Below are 21,297 nucleotides of genomic sequence, written 5' to 3' on the forward strand. Positions count from 1 at the left end.
TTTAGTCCTTCGCAAATGTTCCAAAAAAATACGAAAATGACGTTTCTGTTTACCATTAAATCCTCGGAAATTACTAGATATTTTTTCCATCAATTATGAATTATCGCCGCCATTATGTATTCCCAGTAGGTAATTGTCACCGAAATAAAGTTAGCCGATCTATGATCCCCACAAGTTTAATGGACGAAAAAATATTTCCGACGAATTTTATTTGCCAGAAAAGGTTTTTCACAAAATATATATATAAAAAAAATAAAAAAAAAAAGAAGAAGAAGAAAGATAGATAAACAAAAAGCATAAATCACTTGAACTTCCCAACTCACACCTGGCTCACAATTTCTAACTCTACCATACCCAAGTGCTCAATTATAACATTGTCAATACAAAAAGTAGCTAGAAATGAGAAATGTTCAAAATCAAACTATCATTTTGAGCTCATTTTTATTATCAAGCAAAAGCAAATCAAAATACTGCCCTACATGAAATCTAGTAATGACAGCTTCCTCCCAAAATGACTAAACTTCTCTAAAGTCACCAGCAAAGTGAAAGGTGGGAGCCAAAATCAGAGATATGGACTTGGTTATGTAATGCACTTATATTAGGACTATGGAGATATGTAATGCAAAAAATATGAGATCCTGTGAATTGTCTCTTATCTATAAAACTGCAACAACATGGAAACATCAATCTATTTTTTACTGCAGCAACATACCATTTTTTTATCCCTAAACTGCAGCAACATACTTCAACAAACAAACATTACACAAAAAAATCCCAATACAAAAAAATTAAGCTTTGCTATGAGGATTAATTCTCAGCAACCCACTTCAAGTTCTACCAACTTGAGCAAAACCAAGCACTTAGAACCAGCAATTACATTACAAAGAAAAACCAAAATAAGCTAGAGTAGGACTTACAGGAGGTGAGGTGATAAGCAAACCCAACAAGTTTTTGGTTTTGGGATTTTGCGTCCAGGTGAGACTTGTTTGCAACTAATGCCATCACCATATTTTGATTTCCTACAAACGGTGATATGGTAATATCATGATTAGCAATATATCAGCAATCACCGAATAACCATCCTAAAGAAAACCTGCATTTTTTTTAATATCTACCTATGGATCAACATGTGGAAAGACAAATGTATTAGTGAAAAGACAAAATCTGCTAAAAGAAAACAAAAAAAAAAATGTCTTTTTTTCACAAGTAAATACCTACAAATGTACAGAAAAACAAGCGTATTGCGCTTTTATCCAAAAGAATTATTTACTAATATCATTTTTCCATGGGCAGAAACAAGCCCAGAACATGTCTACCTGCGCAGGTGTGCATAGAAGATGACAATCCACAGACACTTGCACAAATAGTCAGCATCCCTGTATCTGATCTTCAGAGGGTTGTGAAACCTAACATCTCTTTCAAATGTGACACAACAATGACAGCATATAACAGTTAAATAGATTCATACCCAGGGCGTTACAATAACATGCAGAACAAACATATGCTCATAGATGGCAACCGATACCCAAATAAAAGTTGTAAACATGAGAGGACATTAGCTCTAACCAAGACAATGCATGCTGTCTCATGTTGGGCCACAAACGAATTTAGTGATAACCCAAATGATATCCAAAACAATCGTTTGCCATGGATTTCGAATTGCAAGATTTACCAAGTAAATTCAATAAATCATTCAACTGCAAATCAAACCAAGATGTGGCCTCGTTACTTCTGGGTTATGTGACTACATGATCCTATTAGTAGGATGAGAATCTCACGAAGTAAAACATAAAAAGAAGGATAAATACAAGCAAGGAAGACATAAGGACACTGAGCAACAAAGCTGCAACACACGAGAAAATATATGCAGTAGCAAAAGCAAACATGTAGTACTCTGCAATGACCAAGAAATAAATGCAGCAACAAAAGTTGAGGTAAAGCACACCGCAGAAAAAGAGAAGTGAAAAGTAACAGCAAAAAGAAGAAGAAAAGCAACAGAAAAAGGAGGAAAGTGTTGTCACAGAAAAGCAAGGGATCATCTGTGAACTACATGGCTGCACACACAAAGCAATTTCAAGAAATCAACATGTAAAGCACTGCCTAAACCATGCTGTCCATAAAGCTGCAGTAGATTACTTGTAACTAAGTAGAAAGTTTAAAATTAGTTTTTAGAACTTTTTCTTTCTGCCTTTGTAATGTATAAATAACAGTAGATATTGTATCATTTTTTCACATCAATGAGAATGAGATTTTTCTCCATGCTTATGCGTTTCGAATTTCTATCCATGTTTTAACATGGTATCAGAGCAGGACTTTTTTTTCTGCTTTGTTTCATTAATTTTCAAACAAACCTCATAAATCATGACAACCTCCTCTTCTTCTTCATCTCCTTCTTCCCTTGAGGATCCGAATAGTCCCTTCTTCCTACATCACAGTGACAATGCTAACAGTGTCATTGTCTCACCCCATTAACTAGTTCAAACTATATTTCTTGGAACAGATCATTTCTGATTTCTATTTCTATCAAAAACAAATCAGGCTTCCTGGATGGCACAATCACCACCCCTAACTTATCAGATTCTTCCTATGTTTCATGGCGAAGATGTAACAACATCCTCCTTGCATGGATTCTAAATTCTGGCTCAAAAGACATTGCATCCAATGTCTTCTTCATGACATCAACCAAGCAGGTATGGGACAAGCTCAAGGAACGTTTTAAACAACCTGATGAGGCTCGAATCTATCACCTCCAACATAAGCTAAGTGGCATTCTACAAGGACACCTCTCTGTAAGTGATTACTTCACACAACTTAATGCTATTTAGGAAGAATTGCATAGCTATAGACCTCTTCCATGTTGTTCATGTGGAAAGTGCACTTGTGATGCCTTGAAAAATGTTGGTGAAGTCCAACAAGGAGATTACGTGTTTAAATTTTTAATGGGCTTAAATGATAGTTATGATGCTGTGAGGGGACAAATCATTTTGTTAAGCCCTTTGCCTTCATTGGATAAAACCTTTTCACTAATTTTGCAAGAGGAAAGACAAAGGCAGGCAAGGAACACTGCTCTGCCCACCTCAGAACCTTCTGCCTTACTTGCCTACCAAAATTTTCCAAAGAAAAAGGACAGGTCAGACTTGATTTGCCACCATTGTGGTAAGGTTGGACATACAAAGGAAAAATGCTACAAGTTAGTGGGATTCCCACCAAACTTCAAATTTACCAAACCAAGAACTGGGAATACTTCTACTGCACCTTATTCTGCAAATCATGTTGCTGCCCAGATTACTGCCTCAAGCCATGAAGCACCTGCTCCAAATGCCTCTCAATTGAACCTTTCTCAAGCACAAGCACAGCACCTCATGGATCTTGTCAATGCTCAATTTCCTCAACTAAACTTGGGACAAAAACCAATTCTGCCCACACCTGCTCCTGCCAAACCATACACCACTGAGACTAGCTCCTCGACCACACCATATTCAAACGTAGCAGGTAATCATCACTACCTCTCCACTCTTTTCATACCTGTTGATCACTCTCATTCCAATACTGTGAATCAATGCAAACACAATTCATCTTCCCTACATGAGCACTCTAATACACCATGGATCATGGACACAGGAGCCACTGATCACATGGTGTGCTCCACCGCCTTCTTTGACAGTCCCTCTTCATGCATACAAGCCTTTGTGCAACTCCCAAATGGTACAAGGGCTCAACTCACACACATTGGCACTGTTAAATTAACAGATTTACTATCACTAATTGATGTCTTATGTGTGCCCTCATTCACTTTCAACCTCATCTCAGTTAGCAAACTCACTCAAAAACCAAACACATGTCTATTTTTCTTTAAAGATCTTTGCTTCATTCAGGTCCTTTCTTCATGGATGACGATTGGACTTGCTAAGGTCCATGCTGGACTCTATTATCTACTGCCTCCTTCTCATGACAGCAACATCAACCCCTTTTTAACTTTTCCCAATCAAGCTCGAGTCAACCGAGCAGCTATACAAAAAGGTTTTGATTTATGGCACTTTAGATTAGGACATTTATCTTTACAAAGAATGAATTTAATTTATTCTCTTGTTCCTAATGTAAAGACCCAAGGATCTATCTCATTGTAAAATCTGTCCTTTGGCCAAGTAGAAACATGTTTCCTTTCTTCCAAGTGTATCCATTAGTTCATTTCCTTTTGACTTAATTCATTGTGATATATGGGGCCCATATTCTCAAGCATCAATTCAAGGCTTTCATTACTTCTTAACCATTGTGGATGATTATTCAAGAATCACTTAGGTGTTTTTAATGAAACTAAAGTCAGACACAACACCTATCCTACAGTCTTTCTTTTAGCTCATAAACATTCAATTCAATAGCAAAGTTAAGAAAATCAGGACTGATAATGGCCTTGAATTTGAGATGACTGATTTCTATAAAGATCATGGGATCATTCACCAAAAAACATATGTGTATACCCCTCAACAGAATGGTGTTGTTGAGAGGAAACACCAACACCTCTTGAATGTTGCTAGAGCACTTCTCTTTCAAGCTGGTTTACCTATTCCTTTTTGGGGGGATGCCATCTTGACTGCAGCATACCTCATCAATAGGATTCTTACACCCCTCCTTTTCAACCAATCTCCTTATGAAAGGCTCTTTTCCTCACCACCCTCTTATGATCATCTTCGAGTCTTTAGCTGCCTAAGTTATGCTAGCACTCCTAAGCACCACAGAACCAAGTTTGAACCTCGAGCCAAACCTTGCATTTTCCTAGGATATCCTGCAAACATCAAAGGTTACAAGCTCTATGATATAGAGACTCATTCCACCTTTATTTCTAGGAATGTAATCTTCCATGAATCTGTTTTCCCATTCCACTCCTCAACCTCCACTCCCTCCTCTCATTCCTCTTCAGACATTCACTCCTCCTTTCCTCATAATTTGGTTTTACCTCCTCCACCACCAGATAGCTACTTTCCACCTCCTCTTAATGAGTTGCAATCTACCACATCCAATTCTACTCTCCAATCCCAAACTCCTCTTGAAACACCTCTGCCCACTACCTCTTTTGACCCACCTCTTCCTTCACCTCATCTTGATGAGCTCCATGCCACCTCAACTCCTGACCCACCTCCTCGAAGGTCTACCAGAGATAGACATCAACCTGCCTATCTACAACAATACCATTGTCAGATAGCAGAATCCCTACCTCTCACTGAATCCTCTTCATCCTCCACCTCTCATCCACTCAATCATCACCTCACCTATAAACATCTCTCCCCATCTCACCAATCCTTCTCTATTTCCCTCTCCTTATTTTCTGAACCTCAATCCTATAGTGAAGCTGTGAAATTTAAACATTGGCAAGATGCAATGCAAGCTGAACTCAGTGCCTTAGAGGAGAATAATACTTGGACTATTACCCCCCTCCGCCCCAACAAAACTGCCATTGGTTGTAAATATGTCTACAAAGTAAAGCTTAAATCTGATGGTTCTTTTGAAAGACACAAAGCTAGACTTGTGGCCAAGGGGTATACTCAAAGAGAAGGCTTTGATTTCCAAGAAACATTCAGTACAGTGGCCAAACTCACCACAGTTCGTGTCTTCCTTGCCTTAGCATCTATTCAAAACTGGTTTTTATGTCAAATGGATGTGCATAATGCCTTCTTACATGGGGATCTCAATGACAAAATTTATATGGACATCCCACCAGGTTATAACATTCATAGAGAGTAGATTGAGGGGGAGAAATTAGTATACAAACTAAATAAGTCCCTCTATAGACTCAAACAAGCATCAAGGCAATGGTTCTCAAAGTTTTCCAACTCACTTACTTCTATTGGATTTCAACAATCTAAGTCTGACTATTTTTTATTTACTAAAGTTAGTCAAAAAGGGTTCACAGCACTCCTAGTGTATGTGGATGATATCATAGTGGGAGGTGATTCTCAAGATGAAATTGATTCACTCAAAACTTACCTCCACAGCAAGTTCAAACTCAAAGACCTTGGACCCCTCAAATATTTCCTAGGCCTAGAGGTTGCAAAGTCATCTTCTGGAATCAATATCTGTCAAAGGAAGTACACTCTCAAAATATTGGAAGATGCAGGTTTACTTAGCACTAAAACTGTCTCTACACCGATTGAATTGAACCACAAGTTGAGCCATACCACAAATGAGATTCTGCAAGACCCCACAGCCTACAAAAGGCTCATTGGAAGGCTCATTTATTCAACAATTACCAGGCCAGACATCACTTATGCTGTGAATGTTCTAAGTCAATTTATGGACAAGCCTTCACAAACTCATATGCACTCAGCCTATAGAGTTCTAAGATATCTCAAAGGGTCCATAGGTCAGGGCATCTTCTTGTCATCAAGATCACCTCTACACTTGAGAGCATATAGTGACTCTGATTGGGCTGCTTGCCCCGAAACTAGGAGATCTGTCACAGGCTTCTGTGTGTTCATTGGAGACTCATTGGTAAATTGGAAATCAAAGAAACAAGTGATTGTCTCCAGGTCTTCAGCTGAGGCAGAATATAGGGCATTGGCTACAACAAGTTGTGAAATCGTATGGCTTCTTGGTCTCTTAAAAGAATTCAACATCAATCATGAACAATCTACTCTCTTGTTATGTGATAACCAAGTAGCCATTCACATCACAAGGAATCCTATCTTCCATGCAAGGACTAAACACATAGAGCTGGACTGCCATTTTGTTCGAGAAAAAGTCCTAGCTGGATTAATCACTCCTATCCATATTGCCTCAAAGTTCCAATTGGCAAACATTTTCACTAAGGCTTTATCATCTTCTGTTTTTCAATTTTTATTGTCCAAGATGGGAATCCTAAACATCTATGCCCATCTTGATGGGGAGTCTCACGAAGTAAGACATAAAGAGAAGGATAAATGCAAGCAAGGAAGGCATGAGGACACTGAGCAACAAAGCTGCAACACACGAGGAAATATATGCAACAGCAAAAGCAAACATGTAGTACTCTGCAATGACCTAGAAATGCATGCAACAACAAAATTTGAGGTAAAGCACACTGCAGAAAAAGAGAAGTGAAAAGTAACAGAAAAAGGAAGAAGAAAAGCAACAGAAAAAGGAGGAAAGTGTTGTCACAGAAAAGCAAGGGATCATCTGTGAAATAGATGGCTGCATACACAAAGCAATGTCAAGAAATCAACATGTAAAGCACTGCCTAAACCATGTTGTCCATAAAGCTGCAGTAGATTACTTGTAACTAAGTAGAAAGCTTAAAATTAGTTTTTAGAACTTTTTCTTTCTGCCTTTGTAATGTATAAATAACAATAGGTGTTGTATCATTTTTTCACATCAATGAGAATGAGATTTTTCTCCATGCTTATGCATTTTGAATTTCTATCCATGTTTTAGCAGAGAAGCTGGAAGTATGGCCAATAGGTGAAAGGAGGGGCACATTAAGATTGTCTAATCATGTGCAGCGAAAAATGGGACTGATTAAGAAGTAAGGGTAAGAGCAAGTGATGGCTGAAAGAACACAAAATGAATGATGATTCCATGATGGTGACCCAAACAACCGACATAAGGGGCACCCCAATCCAGACCAGACCCAACCACAACCAGCTTAACAATCCAGTCAGAATCTATTTCAAAATTCAATGTGACATGTATTTAGTAATGCATCAAGATATGATCCAAATATGGACGTTTATTATATTAATCTCAGGCTTTCTCCCAAACCAGGAACCTAACTATATCACATCTCACATAGAATAGGTGTGATAGTTGAAGTACTAGACATAACCACATTATATCGTACGCATCTAGGAACAGAGTTGACGAGTGGCAGCAATGAGCAAAAAGAGCTATTGATGAAAACAGGCAACTCAGGCCCCATAAATTCTATTAACTAGACTATGTCTGCAATATAGTGGGACTTGACATCCAAACACAATCAACAAATCAAAGAACAAAAAGCTTGAGTTATTAGAAATTTAAGCCAACAGTGACTTTACAAGTTTCGAGAAATATTTTATGTTATTAGAAATTTTGGAATAAAAAATGAAAGGCATTGGTCAATGTAACGTTCGATGCAATATTATTAGAGATATATTATGGATAATTTCTTTTGGCCTAAATTATAGTTAATTAATGGGCCAATTTGGAATAGCCACGGGCTATTAAGATTTTTTGTAAGTCGTTGGATTTTTTATGGGCCATATTCGATAAACTGCAAATGATTAATTCTTGGGATTTAGTTAGGCCCAAAGACCCAAAATTGTTATTTTAAAGTTTGAGAATTTTAGAAGAAATTAAAAGAGTTAGGTATCCAATTGAAATTACTGAATTTTAATCAATGAAATGAATCCAAACTTGTTAGGCTAATACCGGTTTCTCTAAAATTCTAAGCCAAACAAGTCTCCACTTTCTACAAAAATTCACACCTCAATAAAAGTCTATCGCAACAGAGTTACAACTTAACAAATCTCTTCATGCTAGATTTCCTAAACTGATTACCCATATATACTGAACACCATGCACAATACATGCATCACATTCTTCTTCAAGTCCACTTCAATTCCCTGAACTCCTCACTCACACACACACACAGCAAGTAACTCACGCACGCACAACACCCCTTTCACAAAGCACCTCCCCTCAGCCCGATAGCACGCTAGAAACCACCCATCATCCCTTCCTCCCTCATGGCCCCCACTTAGCTATTGCCACCTCCTCCCCTCAAACTAACAAACTTCCAAGCCACTCCTCCATCTGCCATGAACCACCACAGAAACCAAATCCACACACCTAGTTCCTGCACCCATGCCACCACCATCGAGAGCCTCTGTTTTAGCCACCTTCTTCACACTACGGCTGCACAGCTACATTGAGAACCACCAAGATAAAGCCCAATCGTGATTCGCGAACAGACCCTGTTCTTCACACCAAAAACAGAGCACGTACGTCCCCCAATGTGAGCCACTGCATACCACCCTCACCAAGAGTTGCTCAACGTTGAGACCCTAAATAAACCGCCGTCAAGGACTGTTCGGCACCCCCAGTCCATTGCAAGCCTCTCACGGTGGGTCCTCTCTCTCCCTCATGTCGTGCTTCTTCCCTCCCATAATCTCTCTCTCTCTCATCACATTGCCTCTCTCTCTCATCACTCTCAGTTGCATAATCACCTAGCTCGTCAAAGTTGCCACCGCGCTTGCCACCATCGAGTGCAGTCCATCCTCACGTTGCACTGCCTAGCTCTTGGTAAGCCTCTGTTGTCCCTCTACGTAGTTGCATGGTTTCAAACGAAAGAAGCTCCAGGCTGCGTAAATATTAGAGTCTAGTTTGTAACAATATGACAATTTTTTCCTTGTAGTTTAGTTTGTAATGTAATGAGCCTAAGCAAGTGTATTAGGATCTTAATTATAGTTGGGTTATTTTTAAATTATCATGAAGATAAACAAGTATGTTATTAGGCTGTATTCGGGTTATAAATCATTCTGGGCTTGGTAATATTTTATTAGAGCAACGGTTATATTACTTAAGTGGGATAGGCTTGTTTCTTAAATAGACTTGTATTGAATAAAAAATTAGGGAAAGTAAATATCAGTTGGATGTCAATGAAATTAGGGAAATGATGGTATTTTAGGGATTAAGAGAATTTTAAGTATTGAGGAATTAAAATAGGTTAATTTTACCATTTCAGGATTAATTATTTAAAACACGTGATCAATTGAAAAATTTACGAAAATTACACGCTCATTGTATAGGTGACCAACTACGAGTAGACAATATTGGATTAGTGCTACGAGGTAAGTAGCATAATCATACCCTTACATGTATGTACTATAAACGGCATATATTTTATAAAAATATTATGCATGTACGCTGATGGGCACCAACATGGATCTAGTCTTAAAGATCCTTTGCAAGTTTTAGATGGGCCAATTACAAGGTCAAGAGCCAAGAAGATCAATGAGGCAATGCAAGAATTGACACAATCCACTTGGGACGAGTTTAGCAAGAGTCCAACATTCAAGATAGGCTTGAAGGATGAAGATCCAATTTTGATTCCTTTGATAAGCTACAGAAGAGGGTAACAACAAGACTTAAAGGCTTTGGGCACTTGAAAACTTTCAACTTGTTTATTTAATTTAAATGACTTATTTTATTAGTTTAGAATAATTGAGTTTATTATGGGAATGACTTAAGGGGGGCCTATGCAAGGGCATGTTGGGAAAGTTATTATTTTATTGAACTAGGGTTAGGGTTTTACTGTAGCGAGTACTATAGCCGCACTGTAGATGCAGAACTATTCACATAAGGGGCATTTTTAGAATATGGAGATTTATTTTTGCTAGGGTTTTAATTAGGTTTTGCTTTAAATACTATTTGCAACCTCCTTTTAAGAAGTTTATGAAATTTGATGAATTTATTCATTGTGAGTTGAGTTTATCTTCTCTTGTTCTTGATTGAACTTTTGAACTTATCAAAGGTAAATCACAACTTTTGTGGCGTTCCTCCTTGTAATCTGGGTTCTTGAAACAAGTTTTTCAACGGGTCTAGATTTTAATATAATCTAAGTTCTTGAAACGAGTTCTCAACGAGTCTAGGTTCTCCATCCATTGACTTGATTTTTGCTTTATTGGGGAGTTTTCAATTGATTGTGGGTTCAAGGGATTTCATTCTCACGGGTTCAAATCATTTGGTATTCAGAGCAAGGTTTCCAATCAGATCTGATTCTATTTTTTAATTCTTGCATCTTTAAATTTAATTCTAGAGCTTCATTATTCTAGGGTTGCCAAAAAAAAAAAAAGGAGACAAAATGTAGGCTGCCGAAATTCTTAGAGTTTTTGGTTTGGCTGAAATTTGCATCACCTAGGGTTTCAAACTTCTAGGGTTTCTTGTATCTCTAAGTTTGTCAATTGCTTGGAGTGCCGTTCCATTGTTTCTCTTTTACTTCATTATCAATTCTTGTGTGCTTGAATTCAATTGCTTGCTTTTCACAATTGAATATTGATGTTTGTGATTGAATTAGAGAAAAGAAGAGAAAATAAAAGAAAGGAAAAGAAAAAAAAAGGAAAGGAAAAGAAAAGAAAAGAGAAGAAAGGAAAAGAAAAGAAAAATCGAAAAAAAAAAGTAAAGAAAAGGTAGCATATTCAAAGGTTGCTACATAGTTATAACAAAGAGAAAAAAATACATTTGTTGATTGAGTTTTATCATCAAAGGGGTTGAATATATCTTTCTAGTTGGTATCTTGGTTTATAATTACTTTTTCTCTCATATAAATTCCTTGAGTCTCGTATCATTTTATTATTCTTTGTTTATTGTTCTTGTTTCTTAGATCTATATTACTGATTGGAATAATACAAAGTTGTATTATCTTGATTTTAGTTCAATTAGTTCTTAAAGAACTTGAGCGGGAAAACTATTGAGGTAAAATGCAAGAGTGTGTGAGACTATTATCGGAAAAAATCTAGTTAAGAGTAAAACACGAGTGAAGTGTCATTATTCGAGTGCAAACACGTAAGGGAGTATGTGAGGTTTTCCACTAACATTCTTTTGTATAGCACATTACGATGTCTCATAGGGGTGACTCATCACCAAAGGGGATGGCAGATAACTCATCCTTTGTGTTGCAAGTCATGCAACAACATTTTGAGCAGCTGAACTTAGTGTTGGCTAAAGTGAGGGATACGATGGATCATCAAGAAACGGTAATTAGAAATCTACAAGGCATGAGAGATAGGAGGCGACGTGAGTCTAGTGTTGAAAATGGCTATGAGAATGAAGAGTATGGTGATTCTCTAGTTGTCAGGCTTGCACTCAATACACAAATTAAGATGGATGATACAGAGCAAGAGAGCGAAAACATTTTTCATACTAGATGCCACATCAACAACAAGGTATGTAGTGTGATCATTGATTTGAGGAGTTGTATTAATTTGGCTAGCACTACTTTAGTTGAGAAATTGAACTTACCTACCTTGAAACACCCTAGATCATACAAGTTGCAGTGGTTGAGTGATTGTGGGGAGGTTAGGGTAAATAAGCAAGTACTAGTTTCTTTTTCAATTGGGAAATATTAGGATATGATGCTTTGTGATGTAGTGTCTATGCATGCTAGCCATATTTTGTTGGGGAAGTAGTGGCAGTATGATATGAAGGTGATTCATAATGGGTTAAGGAACATGTACAGTTTTGAAAAAGATGAAAAAATAATAAAACTTGCTCCTTTAACTCTAACACAAGTCCATATGAACCAATTGAAACTGAAAAGTGAGGTTGCTCAAAAAAGAAAGAGTGAAAATGAGAATGATCAAAAAATAAAAAGTGAAAATGAGAGTGATAAAAAAAGAAAAAGTAAAAAAGAGACTGAGCTAAAAAGTAAGATTGAAAGTGGAGATTGAGCTAAAAAGCAAGAGTGAACGTGAGATTGAGAAAAAAAAAAAGAAATAGTGAGGCCGAAAAGGAGAGAGAGAGAGAAAAAAAAAAATATGACGGTGAGGCTGAGACCTCAAGAAGAAGAGAGAATGAGTTGGAAAATAATTGTGAGGTCGAGAGTACAAAAAAAGATGAAGAAAAAGATTTACAAAAAAAAAAAAAAAAAGAAAAAAAAAGAGTGAAACAAAAAAAGTGAGTAGAAAGAAAAGAAAGAGTGAAGAAAGTAAGAGAAAAACAAAGAGAAAATTGAGTTTTTATGCTAAGGCGAGTATTAATACTAACGAACTTGACATATCTTTGCATAGTATTGTTGTCTCTTTGTTGCAGGGATATGAGATCGTATTTCCTAGCGGTGTGTTTAGTGGATTGCTACCTATTAGGGAGATAGAGCGCTACATTGATTTTTTGCCATGTGCGACAATTCCTAACTGACATTTCTTTGAAGAACACGAGTCCTTAACACACTTGAAGGGACAATGTAAGTTGTTGACTGGAATACATGCTAAGTACTATATTGAGACTTTTCCTCATGTAATCAAATACACATGTGACATACCAGTTTTGGTTTTAGGCTATATAAGTAATTTTTCTAGTAAACTTATTTATATTTTTATGATTATAGTTTTATCAGAATTTATATGTACTTTATCTTTATATTTTCTATTATAGTTGCGATTTATGATTTGTTAGAGTTTTGTTTTAATAAGGATTTCTAAAGTGTATCAGATTATGTACTACGGTTTTGTTTTGAAATTTAAAGTTTAAAATTTTTTCTTCTAGTCACCGAACCTCATCACTTTGTTAACCTCTGTTTGAGAACTTCAAACCACCCAACCCGTATGTTTCTCTCGGTGATTTTGTTTGTTTTGCTAACGTCCTAGTGGAACACCAACTCTGTTGCCTAGTATCTTCTATACATGCACGTCTCCACTCTCTTGCACGTGCACGTCTATGCTCTTCTAGGGTTTCTCTAATTCTCTATCACCTACCATTATAAAACGTGCTTACCTGTACAAGAGAAGACAAACTTGTGAGTTGCGAAAAACCCCTGTTGCCGAACCAGTGCCGTCGCCCCTTCTCCTCGGTGGCCACCTCAAGAGGCGCCAAACCTCTCCTCGACGACACAGAAGCCGCCGACCCACAACCCCCGTCGAGCCACTCATTTCTCCGGTAAGGCCTCGGCCGCCACAGCTCTCTCTCTCTCTTGGTTTCGGTTTAGTAGTTCCTCTCTCTAAACTCTCTCTCTCTTTCTCTCACTCGGTGCCGCACCACCATAGGAACCCTCAGTCGCGCCGCCGGTCACTCCCAGCCACCAGCGCCGCCATCGCCTCAGCCCTCCCTCGGTGAGCCACCATCGCAGACCCTCTCCCTCTCTCTCAACTCTCTGTTTTCCTTTGTCAGTTTAGCCATGTTTTCGGATTCTTGAAAGAATCCGTGGGTCTTATTGGGCCGTTGGGCCCTAAGCCCTTGTGCGTTCGTGTGTTGAGCCTGTTCTTTTGATTGGGCTCTTGTTGCAGTATTATATTTATGGGCCAGAGTTTTGACTTTTTGCAGATTATAATAATGTTTGATTGAACTTATATTTTAAGTTAGACTTGATCTTATTTTATTTCATTAATTATTTTAGTGATTTTATTGAGTTTAATATTACTAGTTGAGTTTAGTTTTGTTAAATAAATATAGTTAATTAAAGGTTCATTTTTTTAATAAAAATGTTTAAAGAATTGGAAATATGTTTTAAAGTATAAATTTTAAGTCTAATATTTGAGTTAATATTTCCTTTGTCAATTTAGTAAGATTTTAATAAAATTTCTATGTTAAGAATTTAATGGAATTTATTAAGTTTCTTATAAGATTTAATAATTATGTTGAGAAATGAAACTTAGTTTAAGAATTTAAGTTTTTGTGAATTATTTTAAAATAGCTCGAGTATTTCTACTAAATTATAAATTAGTATTTTAAGTAATTTAAATACTATGAATTATTGATTTTAGTGTTAAACAAATATTGGTTTGACTACATTTTAGAATTCCGAATTTAGTTAAGTAAGATATTAGCATTTATTTATTTCCAAACAATTTAGTGATAGTTATTTATTGAATATAGGTCTCAAGTTACGAAGTTTTATTCAAGAAGAAACGCATCAAGGTAAGTAAATTTGATCATAAATTAGGTCATCACAGTTAGCTTATATGTATGTATTATCCAAGCCAGTTCATTGATAGCCACTATTTATGAACCGCTCATGTCATATGCAAGCATGTCATCTAGCATAGCATACGATCATGTCATTCCGCATCATGTTTTAATTCAGAATTTATGATTATATATGTAGTATGTCATACATCTCATGTGTATAAGACACGTAAGCCACCTTAAATTCAAGTGTAAGATAATATCAGATCAGTTAATAAGATGACCATTCAGATGCATGGTACCAATGCAGTTCAGTTCAATTCAGGGTGGTGTGCAAGCCATGAACTCAGTCGTGGTCCACCATAGTATGCTAGAATACTATCAGCAGTTCCCCTTACTGTAGCGGGATGTGGGGCTGGTGCACAACCTTGCACACAGGGTTAAGTGTGTTGGCCAGTCAGATAAATCAGTTAAATCAGTCAGTTAATTCAGTTAAAACAGTCATACATAGCATAAGCATTAGTATGAACAGTCATGAATTTTTTTTAAGCTCAGCATGAAAGTTGTTATGAAAATCTTATGTTTATTACGTTTACGTTGTGATAGATTTCTTACTGAGTCATCGACTTATTTTAGTTTGTTTTCATGTTTTTAACCACCCAGGTGAAGATGATGATTACGAGCAGGCAGGCCAGGAGTAGAAGGAGCATTTATTTTTTTTTAGTTCAGACTTTCTAAAATAAACATGTTTTTATGACATGAATTTATTTCAGTTTATTTCATTTAATGTTTTGGAAGACAGTTTGATTAGACATTTTTCCGCATAATAAAAGTTCACCTGGGTGGTAAAAAAAAACATGAAAACAAACTAAAATGAGTCGAAGACTCAGCAAGAAATCCATCACAACGTAAACGTAATAAACATAAGATTTTCATAAAAACTTTCATGCTGAGCTTAAAAATTCATGACTGTTCATACTGATGCTTATGCTATGTATGACTGTTTTAACTAAATTAACTGACTGATCTGACTGATTTAACTGATTTATCTGACTGGCCAACACACTTAACCCTGTGTGCAAGGTTGTGCACCAGCCCCACATCCCGCTGCAGCAAGGGGAACTGCTAATAGTATTCTAGCATACTATGGTGGACCACGACTGAGTTCGTGGCTTGCACACCACCCTGAAACTGAACTGCATTGGTACCATGCATCTTAATGGTCATCTTATTAACTGATCTGAACTTATCTTACACTTGAAATTAAGATGGCTTATGTATCTTATACACATGAGATGCATGACATATTACATACATAAATCATAATTTCTGAATTTAAACGTGATGCAGAATGACATGATTGTATGCTATGCTGGATGACATGCTTGCATATGACATGAACGATTCATAAATAATGGCTATCAAAGAATTGGCTTGAATAATACATACATATAAGCTAACTGTAATGATCCTGATTTATGATCAAATTTACTTACCTCGCTGCGTGTCTTCTTGAATAATACTTCGTAACTTGAGACCTATATGAAATAATAACTATCACTAAATTAGTTTGGAAACACGTACTAATATTTTACTTAATTAAATCTACAATCTAAAAGATAGTGTTAAACAATTCAATAAATCCTGGTATCTAAATTACTTAAAATACTTATTTATAATTTAGATGAATACTCAAACTATTTCAAAATAATTCATAAACTTAAATTCTTAAACTAAGTTTTATTTAATTAAAAAAATTCACATCGTAGAACATAATCAAATAAATATTCTGTTTATCACTAAAACAATGAATACTGATATCTTAACCACCCAGGTGAAGATGATGATTACGAGCAGGCAGGCCAGGAGTAAAAGGAGCATTTATTTTTTTTTAGTTCAGACTTTCTAAAATAAACATGTTTTTATGACATTAATTTATTTCAGTTTAATGTTTTGGAAGACAGTTTGATTAGACATTTTTTCGCATAATAAAAGTTCAATTTTTTTTTTCAATTATGAAATTATGGGATCTATTACCGGATTATTTTTATGGAAAATACGTGGCACTCCTAGCCTACGGGAAGGGGGTGTTACAACACACAAGGTAAAGAAAATTTTGTGGTTGATACTTTACCAACAAGGTATGTCCTTGTCTTCATTTTATATGCAAAATTATTGAGATTTGAATATGATAAGAATTTACATGCTAATGATGATGACTTTGCTAGTGTGTATGGAGCGTGTGAGAAGGTGTCGTTTGGTAAGTGCTATAGACTAAATTGGTATTTGTTTAGAGAGAATAAACTTTGTGAGCCTACTAGTGTTATGCGTCAGATGCTAGTGCATGGATGTGGTTTGTTGGGTCATTATGATGAAAAAAGAATTTTAGACGTGTTGCATGAACGTTTGTTGGAGTATCATTTGCCATTCATTGACTTGTTGCATGAACATTTGCGGGACTATCATTTGCCTTTCATTGAGTTTACATATAATTGGAGTTGTTATTTTGGTGTAAAAGAGATTTTAAAAGTGTCACATGAACGTTTGTGGGAGTATCATTTGCCATACATTGACTTGTTGTATAAAAGTTTGCAGGACTATCATTTGCCTTTCATTGAGTTTGCATATAATTGGAGTGGTCATTTTGGTGTCAAGAAAACTTTAGACATTTTGCATGAACATTTCTATTAGTCTAAGATGAAGAGAGATGTCAATCGCATTTGTGGCAGGTGCATTACATGCAGAAAGGCCAAATTTAAGCTTTTGCCACATGGGTTGTATACACCCTTACCCATTTCTGGTGAGCCATGGGTAGACATATCTATAGAGTTTGTTTAGGGGCTGCCTAGGACAAAAATGGGTAGAGATTCTATTTTTGTGGTTATGGATAGATTTAATAAGATGACACATTTCATTCCATGCCATAAAACAAATGATGCCACAAACATAGCTGACTTGTTTTTCAGAGAGATAGTGCGACTCCATGGTGTACCTAGGAGTATTGTTTCTAGTAGGGATGTTAAATTCCTTGGCTACTTCTGGAAGTTGTTGTGGGGGAAATTGGGTACTAAGCTCTTATTTTTCACTACTTGTCATCCGCAGACTGATGGTCAAACTAAAATAGTTAATAAGACTTTAGCTCAACTTTTACGCACTATTGTTCATAAGAATTTAAAATTTTGGGAGGATTGTTTGTCATTTGTAGAGTTTGCATATAATAAGATCATGCATACTACTACTTCATTTTCTCCTTTTGGAATTATTTATAAACTTAATCCATTTACTCATTTAGATTTAATACCTTTACTAGTTGATGACAAGAGTAGCTTGGATGGACTTTTTTAAATTCTTGAACAAATTAATGATAATGCATATCAAGTGGATCTTTCAGGTGAGTATCATGTTTCTTTTATTTTCAATGTTACTATTTTTTTTCCCTTTGATCTAGGTGGAGATTCGAGATCGAATCCTTTTGAGGAGAGGGTGAATGATGGGCACCAACATGAACTTAGTCTTAAAGATCCTTTGCAAGTTCTAGATGGGCCAATTACAATGTCAAGAGCCAAGAAGATCAAAGAGGCAATGCAATAATTGACACAATCCACTTGGGACGAGTTTAGCAAGAGCCCAATATTCAAGATGGGATTGAAGGATGAAAATCCAATTTTGATTCATTTGATAAGTTATGGAAGAGGGCAACAGAAAGACTTAAAGGCTTTGGGCACTTGGAAACTTTCGACTTGTTTAATTCATTTAAATGACTTATTTTATTAGTTTAGAATAATTGGGTTTATTATGGGAAGGATTTAAGGAGACCTATGCAAGGACATGTTGGAAAATTTATTATTTTATTGAACTAGGGTTAGGGTTTTACTGTAGTGAGTACTGTAGCTGCACTGTAGATGCGGCACTATTCACACAAGGGACATTTTTGGAAGATAGGGATTTATTTTTGCTAGGGTTTTAATTAGGTTTTGTTTTAAATACTCTTTGTAGCCTCATTTTAAGAAATTTATGAAATTTGATGAATTTATTTATTGTGAGTTGAGTTTATCTGCTCTTGTTCTTGATTAAACTTTTGAACTTATCAAAGGTAAATCACAACTTTTGTGGCATTCCTCTTTGTAATCTGGGTTCTTGAGACAAGTTCTTCAACGGATCTAGATTTTAATATAATCTAGGTTCTCGAAACAAGTTCTCAACGGGTCTAGGTTCTCCATCCATTGACTTAATTTTGGCTTTCTTGGAGAGTTTTCAAATTGATTGTGGGTTTAAGGGATTCCATTCCCACAGATTCATATCATACACTCTCTCCATTGGAAGTCCTTTTTACATACCTAAGCCATGATAAAATTATGAAAAATCCATGATTTTACGTAAAGAATTATGCATTAAATTATTTATGAAAATTTAAAATTTTATGAAAGGAGTTATGCATCAAAGATTTATGAAAAGTCATGATTTTATGTGAGAGTTATGCATTAAAATATTTATAAAAGGCATCATTTTATGTGAAGGTTTATGTATTAAAATATTTATGAAATGTTATGATTTTATGTGAGATTATGCATTAAAATATTTATGAAAAATCATGAATTTATGTGATGTCATGAATTTATGTGATGAGTTATGTATCCCGGCATGTTATGAAGGAATGTGATTTCTTTTAAAATCTATGATATGATAAGTTTGTAAGAATGATTATGATGAAATATGAATGATACGATATGTAACAACCTATGTTATGGGCATATTGCATTCTCAGGTCATACATACCGGTAGTGCATCTAGTATGTCTTTCTTATGTATAGATTCCACAACCCGTGGCCACAGGTGGAATTAGAATCTACTTAGATTTGCTAACTCTAACTTACGGGGGTCAACAATGGGTATCGACCTATGATAAGTGAAAGATAAGTTCATGTTCATGTTCATGTTATTAACGTATGTATTTATGAGTATGCACGTTTTTTAAGAAACCTTATGTTTGTTAAGTTTACTGTATGATATGTTGTTTATTGAGTATTCAACTCATTTTTATATATTTTTATGTTTTTAAACCATCCCAGGTGATGACATTTATGAGGATGAGGCTACAAAACAGGACTTGACCTAGGAAGGTAAGGGAGAGGCCTAGATAGTTTATGATATGTTCAGTTTATAATTTAAGGTTTAAATAAATTATTTTGATAAGGGAGAGGCTTAGACAAGTGCTTCCGCAAACTCTATTTGGGATTTTAAATATTTAATAGTCTGTTTTATTTATGAAATCTTTTGCACCTGCTGAGTCATTAAAAGACAAATTTTTAGTCAAGTTTAGTAGCACACCGGCTCCCCAAAAATTCTAAAAATGTCTTTATTGGAGAGCGGAGTTTTACAGTCAATGATTTGTTCAACCCTGACAAGGGTTTCCAACCAAGTCAATAGGCTCTACACAATTACAGCTTACAGAATCCTCTTGCATAAACTATAAAGTGAAGGAAAATTTTGACAATCTAACCTTTTCGTTAACAGAAGTAGAAGCAAAAGATGCCCCACCCATAGTCTATTGATCAAGCCCATGCTTGTGGATCTCCATGTGCAACTCTGGTGCCTAAGAACAATAAACAATGGAATTGAATTAATAGCATCAAAAAGCATCAAAAAAATCAATTGACACTTTAGTTTATGAGTTAAAGACAAGACTATTTGAAATAGAAAGAATATCAGTAGGGATAACACAATCCCACTCTCAACCGCACTTATGCATGGCCCAAACACTAAAGAAGCACTAAATTCTCTCTAGATAATTAGTAGTACCACACAAGCTCAAAAAACCATATATACTCTTTTGTCCCAAGCAATATTGAGAAAATGCAATGTTATCTTCTTAAAAAATATGTTCTTATAGAAAAAAAATCATTTAAAAATGCAATGCAAGTCATTAGATTAAAATTCAGTATAGGATCATCACTACTAAGGCTCAAATGAAATAAAAGTTGAAACTTGAAAGTTACCTTATTTGTGACTTCTAAGGACTTGCGATAGAGCTCATTAGATGGATCCTACAAAAACAAAATCCACCATAAAGCTTCTATGAGATTCTCCGACCTCAAGAAAAACATTATTTAAAATCTTAGAAACTGGAAATTTACCTTGGCAGCAGCCTTTTGGAAACAATCATGTGCCTTATCAAAAGCTACCTTTGCCTCATCAACATCAGGAGTGAGAAATGCTTGGGAGGTGTGGGCATTTCCCAGGCACCACAGAGCATCATGCTCCACTGGATCAATAAGCAAAGCCTCCTCCAACTTCACAACGACATATATAAAATTCAAATTTAAAGCACATCAAATGTAAAGTTCAAAACTTTTTTGCAACAAACGTTCCAATAAAATTATGAAGTCCTAAGAGTACCACTAATCATCTAGCAGTAGACTTGGGTTGCGAACATAGCAAGGGAGAGAGGGAGGGCCTCGGGTTGCTGGGCTAGGCATAGAGGACAATGGGCTCCGATGGAGGACTGGCAACGGTGTCAAGGTGTGGGTGGTGGCGAACAGTGCCCCTAGCGATGGCGATATAAAGAAATCCGAGAGAGAGAGAGAGAGAGGTGAGGCCAAATTCTGGAAAAAGGAAAGAGATCGGCATGGGGCTGGGGGAGAAGGAGGGGTTGGCCGTCGAGGTAAGGTGGTGATGGTGTGGTAGGGTCGTTGGTGATGGGTTGTGCACGGTGGCGTGGGTTGTGCATGG

General features: G+C 36.2%; 1 long non-coding RNA gene across 1 annotated transcript; it reads right to left on the reverse strand.

The window, feature by feature from the left end:
* Nucleotides 1-817: 817 nt before the first annotated feature.
* LOC121248956 lies at nucleotides 818-20,621 on the reverse strand. Its single transcript, XR_005937555.1, has 3 exons — nucleotides 20,565-20,621; nucleotides 20,069-20,161; nucleotides 818-1,019 (listed from the first exon to the last, which is right to left on the reverse strand). It is a non-coding gene; the product is annotated as an uncharacterized LOC121248956 (long non-coding RNA).
* Between the last annotated feature and the right edge of the window lie 676 nt (nucleotides 20,622-21,297).

The sequence above is a fragment of the Juglans microcarpa x Juglans regia genome, chromosome 1D (genome assembly GCF_004785595.1).
Source record: "Juglans microcarpa x Juglans regia isolate MS1-56 chromosome 1D, Jm3101_v1.0, whole genome shotgun sequence".
Lineage (NCBI taxonomy): Eukaryota > Viridiplantae > Streptophyta > Magnoliopsida > Fagales > Juglandaceae > Juglans > Juglans microcarpa x Juglans regia.